The sequence below is a fragment of the Agelaius tricolor genome, unplaced genomic scaffold, assembly GCF_023055355.1.
Source record: "Agelaius tricolor isolate 1412-34295 unplaced genomic scaffold, bAgeTri1.0.p SCAF_94, whole genome shotgun sequence".
In the NCBI taxonomy this organism is placed as follows: domain Eukaryota; kingdom Metazoa; phylum Chordata; class Aves; order Passeriformes; family Icteridae; genus Agelaius; species Agelaius tricolor.
The window spans coordinates 484,844-491,431 of NW_027269354.1; positions in this window are offsets into that span (position 1 = coordinate 484,844).

Here is a 6,588-nt window from a genome sequence, read left to right on the forward strand (position 1 = left end):
GCTGGGTTCTGACTCTGGCACTGTTGCTTTAGTTCACTGCATTCTTCATTTTATCCTTTTATTTTCTTCCCTATTAAAGAACTGTTATTTCCTGCTCCCATATTTTTGCCTGAGAGCCCCTTAATTTAAAATTTACAGCAATTCAGAGGGGTGGGGAGGGTTTACATTCTCCATTTCAGGGGAGGCTCCTGCCTTCCTTAGCAGACACCTGGCTTTCCAAACCGAGACACAGACCCCAGCCTGACAGCAGGTCATGAACTTGAGGCTCTAAAAGGAAAATTTGCCCTCACCCTTGTGGGAAGGGAGCTGTAGGTGCAGGTCCTGGGGTACAAGAGGAAAGCCAGAGTGTGGGAAGGTGGGTTGGAATGGGATGTGTGAGCACCTGGAGCACCCATGGGCACTGCACACCCTTCAGAGGGTGTGTGGTGCCCTCCCTGACCCCCTCCTTCCTGCTGGCAGGAGCAGCTGAGCCATTCCTGGGCTTGGGGGAGTTTTCCACAGCAGTGCCTGGCAAGCCATGCTCTGCTGAGGGCTCTGTGTGGGGCTGAGTGTTTGCCCTGAGAGGTGTGCAGGGCTGCTTTCCTCTCCAGTTGCCAAGGCAGGTCCATCTCAGAGCCTTGGAATGAAGGAGAGATGGGAGCTGTTCTGTAAAAGCTTAAATGAGAGATGTGGGACTCCAGGCTGCTCTCCAAAATGCAGTTTATTCCATCCAAGGGTTCCAGCAGTCCAGGGTTGTGGGTGACAGAGCTGTGCCCACAGCTGTCAGCTCCAGCTGCAGGCAGGCCTGGAGACCCTTTGGTTTTGGTTACAATGCATTCTATACTTTTCTTTTGGTTACAATGCATTCTATACTTTTCTTTGGTTACAATTCATTCTATACTTTTCTTTGCTGAGCATCTCAATACAGCAGAGCCAATCTACACCTTAACTTTTATCTACAGCCTATCATAACTACTGTAATTACCATATTCATGTCACTGTTCTCCAATCACTAAAAGTTAGTACATTACAGTTTAAGCTAGAAGTTGTTTTTCAGTTTTCTTGCAGTGGAAAATTCTGAGACCTTTTTTCTATTTGCAGCTTTGCTGACTTGTTTGCCTGTGGAATCTTTCTGCTTGGTAAAAACATCTTCTTGTTTGGGGTGGGTTTATCCTTTGCTCTAAGCCATAAAAACCCCTCTAACTCACACACCCTTTGCCTCCTTGGTTATCCAGTGACACTGGCTCAGCAATTCTTTTCTTCAATATCAAAACTTGCTTCCATGTCTATTCCTCCTTCAGATTCAACATGCAAAAGTATTTCTGCCAAGAACACATATCTGTGAGACTTTCTTGTCAAGCTTTCATCCTTCCCAACACTGTCCCCTCAGCGCTGTCCTTGGCCAGCACCCTTGGCAGGGTCAGTGCCAGGAAGTGCAGGGAACACACGTATTTCCCTGGCCATGGCATCCAGGTCCTGGCAGGGCACAGAAGAAGTGTCTTCCTGCCTCTTCCAGCCTGACAGAACGTCTCGTTCCTCCTCCCCCTCTGCTTTGCACAACACTAAGTTGAGGACCGGGAAGTTTTTCCCAGTGGGAGAGATGGGGTGAGGATCTTTCTTCTCTGGAATCTCTAAGTTAATGCTGCACAGCCTTTCAAAGGTTTCTAAAAATTTCCTGCCTGACAGACAGGGGGGAGGAACTGCCAGTGAAGGAGGAAGATGAAGGAAGGGAAGGAGAAAGAGGTTTTCCTCCAGTGCCCTGATCCTGCTCCATCCACACCTTCTCCTTCCAGCTGTTCCCAGAGCAGCACACAAACACCTCATTCATAACAAAATAAGGAAAGGCAGGAAAATTGTTTTCCCAGAAGAAGTGAATGAAGAAACTGCTGCTGTGGCTTGGTGCCAGGAGAGGTTTGGACATTTTTCAGCATCACTGCAGTGTGATGGTCAGCACAAGCTGCCACTGCCACAGTGCTCAGAGCTGGGCCTTGAGACAGTGAAAGGGGGGTATCCTCCCCCAGGGAATCCCCTGTACTGGGGAAGATAAACCAGGAAAGCCTTATAAATAGGATTGCCTGGCAAAAGATTTTGAGAATATGGAAACTCTAAGCGAGATTGAAATGAAAGCAAGCTCTGAGATCCCTCAGTTCCTGAACAACTGGAAAACAATGGCATGGCCAGCTGAAGGTGATCCCCTTTTGATCAAACAATCCCCTCTGCTTGCAGACAGGCCCAAGGCTCAGAGCAGACCCTGCCAGCTTGGCAGAAGGGCCCAAAGAGGAGTTTGTAGGGTTTAAAATGTAACCCAGTGTGGTAATGGAATGATTCCTATAGGCTGTATGGAAATGCTGTAGGATTTGTATCTTGGACTAGATTGGTTAGTGAGAATCAGAATATTCAGCACAGAAGAAGATTTATGGTATTGTAATGGGAACTTCCCAGTTTTTTGGGGTCTCTTTGGGGCTCCTCTTTGGGGCCTGCTCTGAGCTGTGGCTGGCAGCTCCCAGCAGGGCCCTGCACCCAGGCCCTTTGCAATAAACCCCAAGTTCCCAGCCCTGGCTGCAGAGATCTCTCATCTCCACCTGTCCCCCCTTTCTCTCCTACACCCTGTTGCAGATGGGTCTCTGGCTGTGTCCCTGTCACCTGTGGCCTCCCCAGAGCAGGGACAGGAGCTCATGGAGCAGTCACAGCTTCAGCCCAGGCTCACATGCAGCCATCTCTCTCCTGCCATGCTCAGCCTGTCCCCCCTAAGCAGGTGCCACGTTTCTTGTCCTCATCTTGCCACCCATCATGATTTTCCTGGTGGCAGTGGCAGCCTGCTGTCCCCCAGGCATGTATTCAGTTAGGGTTCCGCTCACCCTGTACTGCAAGTCCATGGAGTTGGTAAAAGCTAAAAGTATTGAGTGGACAAAGTGCTAGAAAGAGACCCAGCTCTAAAGAGTCCTTCAGAGTCCAGCAGAGAGCAAGCAGGTGTAAAACATGCAGATTCTGACCATTTTTCCTCAATTAGTTGCTTTCCCTGCAGTGTTTGCTGCCCTCTCTGCTAAGACTTGTTATTTTTAGGAGTTCATGGAGATTTCTCTGTTGGCCACCACCAGGGAACACAGCCAGGTGTAAACATCAGACTCCTGATGGAGCCAAGGCTGGCTGAGCTCCCATCCCATCCCATCCCATCCCATCCCATCCCATCCCATCCCATCCCATCCCATCCCCTCCCATGGATCCCATCCCATCCCATCCCATCCCATCCCATCCCATCCCATCCCATCCCATCCCATCCCATCCCATGGATTCCATCCCATCCCCTCCCATGGATCCCATCTCAGAGGCTCAGGGTCATGGAGAGGGGGCAGAGCTGCCCTCTCCCAGTGGGATTTTGCCATCCTGAAGCTCACCCAGGGCTTTGCAGCAGATCCTGAGCTCAGCCTTGCTAAGCCTGGCCAGGAGCTCAGTCAGGGTGTGCAGGACCCACACTCATCAGCATCTTCCACGGGCTGGGAAGTGGGAGAGGAAGGATGTGCAGGGACTTTGCACTCAATTTTTCAGGCTTGGCTGGAATCTGCTTTTCCAGCTCATGAATTCAGATCTGATAACGCCTGGGGGAGGGGGGGCAGACACTGCAGATTCCCGGGGTCAGGGCTTTGGGAAGCAGTGGTGCAATGCACCCAGCTGCCCCACACACTGAGGCTGGAGCACGTCCATCCCTGCCCAGGGATGCAAGCCCCGTGCTCATGCCTTGTGCACACAGCCCAGGAGGAGCGTTCCCTCTGCCAGCCTATAACCCTTTGGAAAAACAGCCAATTCCAACAATAGCCCCGTGTTTTCTTTGGAGCTCCGAGCCCCAGCAGAGTCAGCAGCACAGCCCTGGCTGGCAGCGAGCGCTGCCCGCTCAGCTCACCCCGCTGTCCCTCCCCAGCCACTGCCTGAGTCATGGCTGTGGCCACAGACAGTGACACAAGGCCATTGTCACGCCAGGAATGCAGCGTTTTCCTGCTCTGCACAAATATTTTGCACGGGGCATTTTCCGCGCTCGCTGCTGCTGGAAGCGCCCCCAGGAGCGCTGCTGACTAACGCTGCCCTCCCTGCTCCTGCTCCCCACCGTCCCAGGCTCATCCTGCTCTCCACAAAGGGCACAGAGTCAAGGCTGGAGAGGTGCATTTCCTCCAGCAGCACATGCACTGGAGTGGGAGGAAATCATGGATTTAACCCCTCCAGGTATGGTTTGTTGTTGGGGAAGACGAAACAGGAAAGCCTTAGAAATATGATTGCCTGGCAAAAAGATTTTGAGAATATGGAAACTCTAAGTGAGATTGAAATGAAAGCAAGCTTTGAGATCCCTCAGTGACTGAATAACTGGAAAACAATGGCATGGCCAGCTGAAGGTGATCCCCTTTGGATCAAACAATCCCCTCTGCTTGCAGACAGGCCCAAGGCTCAGAGCAGACCCTGCCAGCTTGGCAGAAGGGGCCCAAAGAGGAGTTTGTAGGGTTTAAAATGGAACCCAGTGTGGTAATGGAATGATTCTTCTAGGCTGTATGGAAATGCTGTAGGATTTGTATCTTGGACTAGATTGGTTAGTGAGAATGAGAATATTCAGCACAGATGATTTATGGTGTTGTAATGGGAACCTCGCTCTCTTACCCCTTTTACTCCCTTACCCTTTTACTCTCTTCCCCTCTCATCCTCTCTCCCCCTCTCTTCTCTCAGGCCTGCTCTGAGCTGTGGCTGGCAGCTCCCAGCAGGGCCCTGCACCCAGGCCCTTTGCAATAAACCCCAAGTTCCAGCCCTGGCTGCAGAGATCTCTGCTCTCTGTCTGTCCTGACCATCCTACCCCTGACACTCCTACAGTTTGTCACTATAGGACACGAAATAACACAACATGGACATGCAGCTCTCCTGAGGAAAAAGAGCACTTTCAATTCCTGACTCCAACATTTATAGATTTCCAAAAGTGACAGTGGATTGGAGGGTGACAGTGCCACCTCTCCAATGACACTGGACAAACCAACAGTCCATCAAATTTCTCCTCCTCCATAATGCAAAACAAAAGCAAAACAACAAGTTATTTACAAAAGTGCGTGAGAAAGTTCGTTACAAAACTGTAATCATCAGAAGGCTTAGAAAAACTTTAAAAATTAGGGTGACAATGGCTCCCTGGGCTCACCTCACTGGGGCCAGCTCATGGTTCAGGGCTGGACATGGAGAGGCAGAGCAGGGTCACAGTGGAGCAGGGCCACAGCCTGTCCCCTGCTCTAGACATGGCCATGGGGACACTGGAGATGCTTCTCCTGGCACTGCCTCCCAAGGGAAGGTGATGCTGCTGAGTCAGGGATGGAATGAAGGACTCCAGTCTTCACATGGATCAGAAGGTAAAAGTTTTTTGTTTAATGAAAGTAGCGAGTGTTTTTGTAATCTGACTCGTTAAGGTGAAACTTGATTGGTCTCCAAGTAAAAACCTCTCACACTATTGGTAAACTATGAACAGCACACTCTAGAGAACTATATCTCTAAACAACAATTACGCAGAGAGAGATAATAATTTTTTTTAATTCTTTTTTCTAAGATTCCCAGGCTCGGCCTGGGAGAAATTATCTCTGTTCTTTCTTCAAGTGAACTGAGAATATGCCCAGGAAGGGGACAGGAGCTCAGACAGGAGCTGAGCTCTGCAAAGGCCTCCTTTAATCCTGTCCTCAGGGCACTGCAGCTCCTGCCCTCTGCTGACCTGTCTGCTCCACTCTGCTCAGAGATGAAATCCCAATTACTTCCCTCACTTGAAGCCCTTCTGCCTCCTCACGCTGCCCAGCAGAGAGCCAGGGACAGAACTTGTGTTTTCTACCTCTGCCAGGTTGTTATCAGGGTGATTTAAAATCCAGTTTCTGGGAATATATAGGACAAATAAATTCAAAAGCACATATCAGGATGTGGCAAAGACCCCATTCCCCCAAATATCTTCATTTTCTGGAGCTGAAGGACAGGTGATGAGGCTGCATCCAGGGTGAGCTCAGCTGTGGTGAGCTCCTCGATGAACACCAAGGTGTGATGCTGGTGAGGGTGTCACACACCCCACAGGGGACAAGGATGTCTTCACTGTGATAGCACAGGACTGGCTGGAACAGGGCTGTGCCCTGGGATTGTGGGAATCACAGAACCTGGAATGCTTTGGGTTGGGAAGGATCCTAAAGCTCATTCCTTTTCACCCCTGCCATGGCAGGGACACCTTCCACTGTCCCAGGCTGCTCCAAGTCCCATCCTCGGACACTCCCAGGGATCCAGGGGCAGGCACAGCTGCTCTGGGATGTGGCACAGCCATGGTGCTCCAGAGCATTTTGGGATGCAGTGGTTCTGGAGCGATGGATGTGCCCAGTGGGATGCGTCAGATGCTCTGAAACACGGCCACGTGCTCTGAGTTTGTGCCCGCACAGGGCACAAACAGGTGACAGTGGCCATCCCATGGTGGTCACAGCCTTTGTGAACCTCAGAGAACTGACTCTCTGTGGGAAAAAATTAATTTGGAAAATGAAGTCACTGATTTTACAGAAATGTTTTTGCAAAATTTGAGTCTCCTCAGCTGTGCTTAACCCACTTATTGGCATTGTGGTAACCTACACA